We start from the raw sequence: 10,949 nt of genomic DNA, 5'->3' as shown, positions 1-10,949 counted from the left end.
TTCGTGGGCCTGGGTACCTTGCAGGGCCTTTCTCTATTCCCCACCTGCCCAGGACCTGTCCAGCTTGTCCTTACTGACTGGGGAGGGAACTCGGGACCTACGGCCATGCTGGGAGAGAACCTGGCCGGATCTGGGAGGCAAGGGGCGGGGAGGTGTTAGAGAGTTCATCCTTCCTCACCCTCGCCAGCCTGGCTCTGCCTCGGGGATCCCCGTGGCGTCCTGGGAGTTCCCGTGCCACCTTCCTTCCACTTGGCAGCTCTGCAGACACCTCCACCCCTGCACATCACGCTCAGGTCCTGGAGACAGGGAGGAGGGCTGGGGGATCCAGAGATCTAGCCTGGCCAGACTTCTGCTCTCTGCTCAGCTAAGCACCCCACACTGAGAAATGAACACGTGGATTCGATTCAAAGTCGCACAATCATCTGCATTTTATTTGCGCCTCATTTGCAAGTTGTTAATTTGCAACTCTGCTCCTTCCACTCCAGCTTCCTTCTCTCCCATCTCCCCTCAAATTCTCCAGTGGCCAGGGTGAAAAATATCTGTTGGTCTTTGCCAAGGTAGACTCAGCCTTAGCAGGCCTGTCCTGTGTTCTCAGGGGAGGCCTTTACCCAAGGCCACAGCAACAGCAGGAATCCTGAGTAAGGCCACAGCTTGACGGCAGGGAAGGCTGGATGTTGTCACAGGGTAGAACTGATTTTATGAGGTGAACAGTAAGGTGAGCAGCGGTGGGAAAGGCCAGTGGATGAATGCAGGAACAGCACCAGGAGCTAGAGCCCAACAGTGCCCTGTGGGCTGTCGCAGGGTCCTCAGAGGCGGGACCGGGTTCCTCCACCCACCACCACTGTCTCCCCAGTGATGTAGCTGGCATCTTCAGAGCACAGGAAAGACACGATGCCAGCACAATCCTCTGGCTCGCCTAACCTGGGGAATAGGGGAAGAAAGGAAGGGAGTAAAAGTTAAGTAGTTCTGGCCCCCTCACCTGGGACACAGGGAATGAAGTCTGCTCAATCAAGAATTATCAGATGACTTTTCAGGATCAGTGTACAAGCTTTCTGCCTATCAAATAGGGTTACCATGAGGATATGCTGTTATAATTTAGTAGAAGCATACTGTACTCTGCAAAAACCATTACCCATAATATTCAAATACTGTGGAAACATACTATTTTATAGATATCTCAGGACACCAAGATCCAAAGTTATATAGATAAAATGGTGAGCAATTATTTCATACTTCAAAAAAAAAAATGGTTTCACATGTGCACACACTAAAGTATCAGGGAGTCTGTGTGACAGTAAATGGTGTGTTTAAAATGATTCAGTTTATAGAAGTTCAACTTACAGACGACCTTTCCAGGAATCTATACTTGTCCCTTAAAGTCAGGTTCATTTGGTGAGAATGTGCTAATTCTTATTTTGTCAGCAATTGCATAGTTAGGGGACACTTTAATCTGCCTGCCATAGCATGCTCTAGAGGTGGGCAGAGTGAGTAGCTCAAACCTAGAAGGGCTGAATTAATGGTTCTCCATTCTAGCTGTACCTTGCAATCATTTGAGAGGCTTAAACAAAAAAAGAAAAGACAAAGAAAACAAAAGCCCAGATGGTCAAGTCCTACCTTGGACCAATTAAAAAAGAATCTCTGGGAGTGGGCGGGGCCTGAGCACCTGCAGTTTAAAAAGCTCCACAGGTGATTCTAATGTGAATCCAAGATTGAGCTACATGGGCTAGATCATTCATGGGAGCTCTAGGATGACAATCCCGTGACTTATAAACCAGGCCTGTAGCTGATGCCTGACATCAGAATGGCTTTGGGAAAATTTGGGATGTCTGGACCGGTACAGAGTTAGGCAGCGCTGGCATTTGTCCTTGAGGGACAAGATGGAGGAAGTAGATAGTGCCCTGAAGCCAGAAGATAGAGGCAGGGAACTTAGAGGAAAGTGAGCCCATCAAAGGTGCTTGAACAGTTCACCCAGCTCACTGGGGAAGAAAGTAAGTCCTTAGGCAAGGGGAGTTTGGGGCTTAGTAAAGCTCTTCATTCTTTTCATTTGGATTGTAGATCATCAACCTGAGTTTGTAAACAGGTGTCATTATTCAAAGGAACTAAAAATGCATGGTTTTGGTTTTGGTCCCTGGTCTCCATGGATGCTCAGAGGTGGAGGCAATTCTCTAGATGGAGAGAGGACTCAGGGCTTCTCCCAGAGCTCTGCACTGCTGAAACCCTGATGTCTCTGGGTTTACCTTTTGAAAGGGAAGCTGACTTCTTGCTTAGGCCACTGCAGTGATAGTGTTTATGAATTTGTGGTCTGTGAGGCAGAGGAGAGCCTGCCTGTGTTATCTGTGGGACTGAGACAGCGGGCTGTGGGCTGCTAGGGACCAGACCTTTCCATCTTCATGCCTCTTAAGGCCCTTGATCCCATGACAGTTTTACCTTCTTATCTGCAGGGTTTCTTTCATTCTTTCCTCTTTTTCCTTGTCCATCCAGAGCTGCAGGAAGAAGGGAAATCTCTTTAAGAAGAGGAAAGTGAGGAACAGAAAGGGAAGAAACTGCCCGTCCATATGGCAAAGAGTAAGTATGGAGAGACTTCCCTCTTTCACTTCCTATTTCTTTTTCTAGCTTCCAGCTCTCCCCACTGCCGTCATGTGTTTCATTTGTTTCAGGTTCTAGTGATGCATTTTGCTGCATCACTCCAATTCTCATCCATGTAAGGAGAGAGGAAACAGTGTGAGTAGAGTCTGAATACCTTAGTCTCCACCCTATGCCTTAGGAAAGGTGTGATAGGAGTCTGGCTTGGATAGGGCAGCTGGTACAGAGAGGCAATATGGAAAAACCCAGGGAAGGAGAATGGAGTGGTTGAGAGTTCAGGAATCAGGTACTGGGCTTCCCTGTCCAAGAAGATGGATGCCTTTCAAGGGGTTCCAGTGGGATGCAGAGCTCCCCTTCCTCACCATCCTGCTGAAGCTGGTCTTGATAAGTCCAGGTGCTAGGCAGTTCACCCTAATGTTCCTTGGGGCCAGCTCTATGGCTAGGGTCTTGGTGAGGCCCAGCAAAGCTGTTTTACTGACATTGTAAGGACTGAGGCCCTGGAGATAGAAAACAATGGGTTAGACTCATAATTTCCAGGTCATTCTTGGTTCTAATAACTAGACAGAAAGGGCAGTGCTCAATAGGGATCTCCTGTAAGGGAGGGGCATAGTTAGGAAACTGTCTTGTGGCTAAACCTTCCCTAGGTTATGGTTTGTGGAGGCAAGGCATCTATTTTGTGGGCAGGGACTTGGTGGTGTGATTCTAAAAGGGGACACAAACTTCTTTGGGTAACAGGTGGGGTGGAAAGATGTACAGGATGGGATGGAAGGGGCAGTCAAAAGGGTTCTTACAGGAAATGGACTGAAGGCTGCTATGGAGGCCACGATCACCACTGAGCCGCCTCTGGAAAAAGAAGAGAGCTGACGGTCTTCCCATTATGGACCACTGCCCTCAGCCCGTGTGGGGTCCCATCTCACCCAGGCTCTCTCTCACTCTCTGTACCCTCGTTTCTCCATTTCTGGCACCACTGCCTTTGTCATCAGGGCTGGGGCCTTCACATTAATGTCCAGAGTCTGAAGCCAAGAGAAGAAGGGGAAACAGCATGAGTGAAGAGCACTGGAGGAGGCATGGCAATGAGGAGTTAGAGTGGGTTCCTAGGATGTTTGTCAGAGCTGACGAAGATCTTAGGGTGATTCACCTGCATCTTGCACATGAAGAAACTGAGGTTCAGGGAGAAGTAGCTCTCACCAGCTTCTCAGCTAGATAATGATACATTAGGTTCAGGTGAGAAAAAATGGAACCTGGTTCATCTCGTTTCGTGACCAGCCAAGTATGATGTGGCCCAGAAGGGGCCTAAATCCTCAGGGCTCCTTTGAATTTGAGCTGCGTTTTCTGCGTTTCTTCAAAGTAGGGAGAGCCTGCAATTGTCAGCCTCCTGGACTTGCCCGAGAGTGGGCCATGGTTCTCAGGGAAAATGTGGCCTGACCTTGGATTCCTGGGGTTGTTCTAGCACTTCTCTGGCTTCTGTGCTTAGGGAGTGAGATACTCTTGGCCCTCTAGGATGGACTGCCTGGCTAGACCTGATTAGAAAGTGGGATCATGAGGAGGTACCTTCTGGGGAAGCTGGGGGACAGGCTACAATCAGAATCCCCACATCCATAATCTAAAACAAATGTATGACCCCTGTTTACATTGTTCTAGACAACTGCTTATATTAAAATATTTCAGTCTTACAGAAAAATTGGTAATAGAAATACAATGAATATCTGGAGATCCTTCACTTAGATTCACCAGTTGTTCACATTTTGTCCCCTTTGTCCTCTCTGTAGATCTGTACAGTTTTTTAAATGAACCACTGAAACTCAGTTGCAAGTTTTCTGAAAGATTTTATATAATAAAATGAAAAATTACTAAGAACAAAAATTAAAAAAATAAAAATGTAAATTCAAAAAAAGTAACTCAGGGCTGGTTGTGGTGGCTCATGCCTGTAATCCCTGCACTTCGGGAGGCCAAGGTGGGTGGATCACTTTGAGGTCAGGAGTTTGAGACTAGCCTGGGCAACATGGCAAACCTCGTCTGTACTAAAAATACAAAAATTAGCCGGATGTGGTGGCATGTGCCTGTAGTCCCAGCTACTCAGGAGGATAAGACGGCAGAATAGCTGGAACCCAGGAGGTGGAGGTTGCAGTGAGCTGAGATAGCACCACTGCACTCCAACCTGGGGAATAGTGTGAGGCTCCATCACAAAAATAAACACATCAGTAAAATAAAATAAGTAAACTCAGTTGCAGATATTACAATGCTCTATCCCTAAATACTTATCATACATTTCCAGAGAGTAATGATGTTCTTTTACACAACCATAATCTGTTATCACAACCAAGAGTATGACAATGATGATAATGCTATCTAATATATGGGCCTTATTTGTCCCCCAAATGTGTGTTGTGTTTTTTAAAGTCCAGAGCTCAATCAAGGATCAGCCATTATGTTTACATTTGATGTACTGTGATAGTTTAAAAGATATATAAAAGAAAAGTTATAGACACATCTCATTTTATTATGCTTTGCAGATATTGTGTGTGGTTTTTTTTTTTTTTACAAATTGAAGTTTCGTGGCAACCCTGTGCTAATTAGAGCCATTTTTCTAATGGCATGTGCTCACTTTGTCTCTGGATCACATTTCGGTAATTCTTGGAATATTTCAGACTTTTTCATTATTATTATATCTGTTACGGTGATCTGTGATCAGTGATCTTTCATGTTTTTATTATAATTGTTTTGGGGTACCACAAACCACACCCAAAAAAGAAGGTGAACTTAATCGATAAATGTTGTACGTTCTGACTGCTCTGCCCTTCTCCTATCTCTCTCCCTGTCTGTGGGCCTCCTATTCCCTGAGACACATTTATATTGAAATTAGACCAGTTAATAACCATATAATGGCCTCTAAGTTTTCAAGTGAAAGGAAGAGTCACACATCTTGCACTTTAAATCAAAGGCTAGAAATAATTGAGCTTAGTGAGGAAGGCATGTTGAAAGCTGAAGCAGGCTGAAAGCTAGGCCATGTGCACCAGTTAGCCAAATTGTGAGTGCAAAGGAAAAATTCTTGAAGGAAATTAAAAGTGCTACTTCTGTGAACACATAAATGATAAGAAAGCAAAACAGCTTTATTGTTAATATAGAGAGAAAGTTCTAGTGTTCTGGATAGAAGATCAGACTAGCCACAACATTCCCTTAAGCCAAAGCCTAATCAGAAAAAGGCCCTAACTTTTTAATTCTTTGAAGGCTGAGAGAGGTGAGGAAGCTCCAGAAGAAAAGTTGGAAGCTAGCAGAGGTTGGTTCATGAGGTTTAAGAAGCCATCTCTGTAACATAAAAGTGCAAGGTGAAGCAGCAAGTGCTGATGTAGAAGCTGCAGCAAGTTATCCAGAAGATCTAGCTAAGATCAGTGATGAAGGCGGCTACACCAAACAACAGATTTTCCATGTAGATGAAACAACCTTCTAGTGGAAGAAGATGCCATGTAGGGCTTTAATAGCTAGAGAGGAGAAGTCAACGCCTGGCTTCAAAACTTCAAAGGACAGGCTTATTCTCTTGTTAGGGTCTAATGCAGCCAGTGACTTTAAGTTGAAGCCAATGCTCATTTACCATTCTGAAAATTCTATGGCTCTCAAGATTTATGCTAAATCTACTCTGCCCATGCTCTATAAATGGAAAACAAAGCCTGAATAAGAGTACATTTGTTTATAGCATNGGTTAGGAGGTGTTTGCTCTGTGTTCTGATAGTTATACATTTTTAAGAAAAAATATAATCAAGCCGATAGGCAGCTAATCTGGTTTCCGCTTACCACACACTTAGAAGCTTTGTGGTGCAGATGAGGAGGCCACTGGGTAGTAACCATTCTCAGGGCAGTGGCTTTTCTCATTGCAGGGTAACATGTGGCAATTGGCAGAAGACATTTCAAATAGCTGACAAGTATTCTATCATTCTCCTCTCTGACAATGGTCACACAAACTACCTGAGAGTCATTTTTGACTTCGCTCGTGTTTCCCACTTTTTGACATGGGGTTGGAAAATCTTGGTTCGTTCCCACTAAATGTCTCCTGGGCACATCTGTTCCAGTCCCACCACCACTGCTCTAAACCTGGATGACAGCAACAGCTTCCTCACTGATGCCCTGGATTCAGTGTCTTCTTTGTATATCCTTCCTACCAGAGCCAGATTATCTTTCTTAATAACCATCTTTCTCTTCCTCAAAACCTCACATGGCTTCTTATTTGCTACAAGAATGTCTAAACATATCCTTTTAAGAGGCCATATCCTTTTAACATCCTTAAGATATCCTTTTAAGAAGCTATGGCTGGGCATGGTGGCTCTCGCCTGTAATCCCAGCACTCTGGGAGGCCCAGGGGGTGGATCACCTGAGGTCAGGAGTTCAAGACCAGCCTGGCCAACATGGTGAAACCCCGTCTTTACTAAAAATACAAAAATTAGCTGGGCATGGTGGCAGGCACCTGTAATCCCAGCTACTCAGGAGGCTGAGGCAGGAGAATTGCTTGAACCTGGGAGGTGGAGGTTGCAGTGAGCCGAGGTGGTGCCAATGCACTCCAGCCTAGGCAACAAGAGTGAAACTCCATCTTGGAAACAAACAAACAAACAGGATATAGAGGCCCGTGGCCTCTATCTTTCTAATGCAGCCCCTTTCCCAGCAGTACTCCTAAGCCTGTGTTCTCCACCGTGGACTGCCAGTGCTCCTCTCTTTCCTTCAGTTCCTCCTTGGCTGTCTGCTCATTTTGCAGAGTTATCTGGAACCTCATCTCTATTCCATCTGAACATTCCCCTCCATTCCTAAAGGTTTAGCTCAAGTACCGCTTCTGGGCCAGGCCTGTAGGCCCTGTTAAGTGAACCTGGTGGGGGCCACAGGATGTATTTCCACCAGGATTTTCACATTACATTGCTACTTACATGTGATATGGTTAGTCACTGATTGACTCAGACTCCCAAATGGCTCCTTCCACCATCAGGATCAAGTCCCCAATCTTGGGCTCTGTCCACCAGCCTAGGCCAGGCAAGGTGACTTTCTAGGACTCACATTTGGCTCTTTCCAATGCATATTTGAGCATTTGCCAGAGAGTTCCTTAAAAACGGAATTACCCTATACTGCCTACCACACTACTATCTACTATTGCTTGAGATCCCCCTCTTCTAAGATTATGCAAATTATTTCTGCCAACCTTCCAATCTGTTAGCACAATCCTGTACTATCCATTTTTGGGTAGATTCTCCCTTCCACTCTGGGGAATAAAGTGTGTCCTGAGCCTCAAGGGAAGAGGAGCTTCCTTTGCTGGATGGTTCATATTTCCTTCTGCAGCTGGAAGGCTGGTGTCCACTACTAACTGTGACATTGACTTATATACTTTCTTTGAGACTAAAGTCCAGTACCTGGTAGTCTGTAGGCAGCCAATAAAGGAAGGGAGCTTGGGAGGTCTGGATTGAATCACGGCTCTTTCCTTACTGGCTGTGGGACCTTGGGAAGTAGCTCCAGCTGTCTGAGCCAGTCTCTGCAGACTGAGAGAATAGTCCTTGCCTTGCTTGGGTTGTTGTCAGGTCTAGAGATAAACTTTGTAAGGCTTTGAACACAGGTAATGGCACATAGTAGGTGGTTAAAACATAGTGGGCTGCTTCCCGAGGTTCCCAGGGACTTGACTCTATAAGCTGAAGAATATGGGATTGTTTATTAGCTCATGGGTGGGAACATCTATTTTATGATTGTATTTACCCTTCTCATCTGTCCAGTTAGATTGAAAATTACTAGAGAACCAAAACCAGTTGTTTCTTTGGGGTATTCAAGGGATGATGCAGGATTGAAGCATTAGAGTGTTTTAACATTCTCTGATTGGGATGGGATGATTCTCCAACGTTAGTATATGGACATAATAGAAAGGCACACAATAAAAATGTACTGGTGGGCTGGTGTGGGTATGCAGAACACACTGTTATGTTTTAGTTAACAGCACTGCATTGGATTCACCAAGGCTGTCCAGGAAAGCAGGGAAGGCGGCTTAGGCTGGCTCCTTTTTCTACCTCCTGGCTCTTTGCCCATTTCCCTGCAGTTCACCATGTCCACCAGCCGCTCCCAGTCCTCTGCCTTCCCCACATGGCACATAGTGCCCGACACGCTGAGCCCCTCCCCCTGCAGGGTGGCTGCCGAGTTCTGCTGCTTCTGACTGCTGACAACCACGTGGAGCCCGTCTTGGGCCAGATGCCCGCGATGGCAAAGCGGATCCTGTGAGCAGAAAGACACAAAGACTGCCAAAGCCTGTGCAGCGGAAGAGGTCGAAGCATGTGCTGTGAAGTTAGACTGCCCGGGTTTGAATTCAGGCTCTTTCCCTATCTGACCTCCATGTGTCTCTACTCTGTGTAAAACAGGCTTGATGGCACGGCCTTTTTGGCGCTCATTTACTTATTTTTATTATGATCTGGAACCGCAGCCTCAGTTCCCAAGAACTTACATCACTTTCTACAGTTTCCACCACGGGTGACAGGCTTCATCCCCTGTTGGGACTGAGAGGTGAGAAATGAGCTGGGTGTGCAGCAGCCACTTCCGTGATTTGAGGGTCTCACTGAGAACAGCCCTGCCCCCAGGTTTCTTTCTTACTAGTCTACCACATTCTCAAAATTCTATCCTTAGTTATTTTTTTGGGGTGCATGTGAGAAGATGGTCTCCGGTCAAAAATGTAAACATTGCCTTGGGAGGAAGAGTTACACATTCTGCACTTGTCAGTCATTAGCATTTTACCTGCATTTGTATTTTAGTTTTGCGAAGAGCTGGCATCTAGCAAAGTCCCGTAGAAATGAGAACCAGGATAGATAAGAGTGGTGGGTGAGAAACAGGCTGGACAAGGTAGGCCCAGGTGTACCGACCTAAACAAAAATCGTGACACAAAGCTCTTGTGTCCCATCTAGGTAAGGGGGCGGGGTTCCTGGAGACTTTCCGGTGCCCAAATAGAGTGTCTGGTACATTTTCAAAGTGCTGGAGACCCTGGGATAGGATATTGAAATCCAGGTTCCCTCACATTTCTAGTTTCTGGTCTTCCCGGACGCTAGGTGGAGCCGGTTGACTGGGGCAGCCCAGAACCCCGGCGGGGACTAGATGGATGGGTCTGCACAGAGGTGGCACGGTTGTGCCAGAGGCAGCAGGGACACGAGGGCTGGCAAGGTAGGGCCCAGGGCCAGGAGATTCGGAGGGGGTTCAGGCAGACCACGTGGCTACTTTTTTCCAGGGCCAGACTTTGGCCGCATGTGAGGTCTGAGGACAGGGGCACTGGAGGCAAAGGATGAAAGACCAGTGCCTGTTTGCAGGCAGCCAGGGCCTCAGAAACTCCAGCACTAGCGCTCACCCGTCGGTGGAGGCCCTTACCAGGGCCACCTTATTAGCGAGCAGGTCCCGGGGGGTCATCCTGGAGCTGGCCGTCCACACCGACTTCCATGTCCGGGCACAGTGGGCTAGCAGCCCCGCCTTGTGCATGGCTCAGACCAGCAAGTCTGGGTTCCACTCCTTCCACCGGAGGTGACAGAGAGTAGGGCAAGGGAGCAGGACGAAGGGCGGGCCGCTTCACTGCCACCCCCTCCCCTCCCTCGGCCCGCTGAGAGTTGTCTGTGACGGTGGGCGCCTCCCTCCGCCGCCGCTCCCCGCAGCCAGCTACCTTCCGCCCGACTGGGGCTTGCCTTCCGGGCTGGCGGGTGATCAAAGCGCTCTCTGTTCAAGTTTTCTGTAGGGCTCGCCCCTCCCCTGGCCCCGGCAGGAACCCGCAGACTTTAGCCACTGCCCTTCTGCATCTGCTTGCCCACGTTTTTCTTCTGGGGGAAGTGGGGGTTTTGAGTTGCTTTTGCTTCTTCAGAATTCCTTCTCCAAGAAAGTCTGGGTCAATGTATGTGACAGCCCACAGGAGGGCAAATGTTTTGAGACTGCCCATGGAGGTGAGGCCTGTGGTCCCCATGGAGTCCACCAGGTGAGGCTGGAGGAGCCTGGGAGAGGGAGTGATAGGGAGTAGCTGCACCAGGCCTGGCACTGCCCTTCACTCTGCCCAAGGTCTCCTCCATCTTCATGGGCCCTGGAGGGCAGACTATGGTCATTGACCAAACAGTATTTCATATCCCTCGCCAAAGGGACTTCCTCCTTTACAGGGGCTAAGTGCTAGAGAGGAGGCTGCAGAGTCCCTGGAGCAGTGGTGGAAATGCTGAGAACTGGGGGCACTCAAGTTCTCCCTAACCACTATGTCCCCAGGTCTTACCCTCCATCCTAGTTCAATAAATATTTGTTGAATGTAAAATCTCTTTATGAACTGTAAGCTATAAGCACATAGTAGTTACTGCCACCATGTAGTGATTATTATTGCTGCCCTGTGCCAGACTCTTCATCTG

The 10,949-nt window shown here is 47.4% G+C and overlaps 1 pseudogene across 1 annotated transcript; it reads right to left on the bottom strand.

Moving 5' to 3' along the window:
* Positions 1–401: 401 nt before the first annotated feature.
* On the bottom strand, positions 402–10,053 carry LOC112628747 (annotated as a pseudogene). The gene is made up of 7 exons (XR_003120477.1): positions 9,926–10,053; positions 8,644–8,811; positions 3,526–3,596; positions 3,375–3,426; positions 2,946–3,080; positions 2,428–2,483; positions 402–921 (listed from the first exon to the last, which is right to left on the bottom strand). The product of XR_003120477.1 is annotated as a dehydrogenase/reductase SDR family member 4-like (transcript).
* Between the last annotated feature and the right edge of the window lie 896 nt (positions 10,054–10,949).

The sequence above is a fragment of the Theropithecus gelada genome, chromosome 7b, assembly GCF_003255815.1.
Source record: "Theropithecus gelada isolate Dixy chromosome 7b, Tgel_1.0, whole genome shotgun sequence".
In the NCBI taxonomy this organism is placed as follows: domain Eukaryota; kingdom Metazoa; phylum Chordata; class Mammalia; order Primates; family Cercopithecidae; genus Theropithecus; species Theropithecus gelada.
This window is presented reverse-complemented; position numbering and strand designations above follow the sequence as displayed.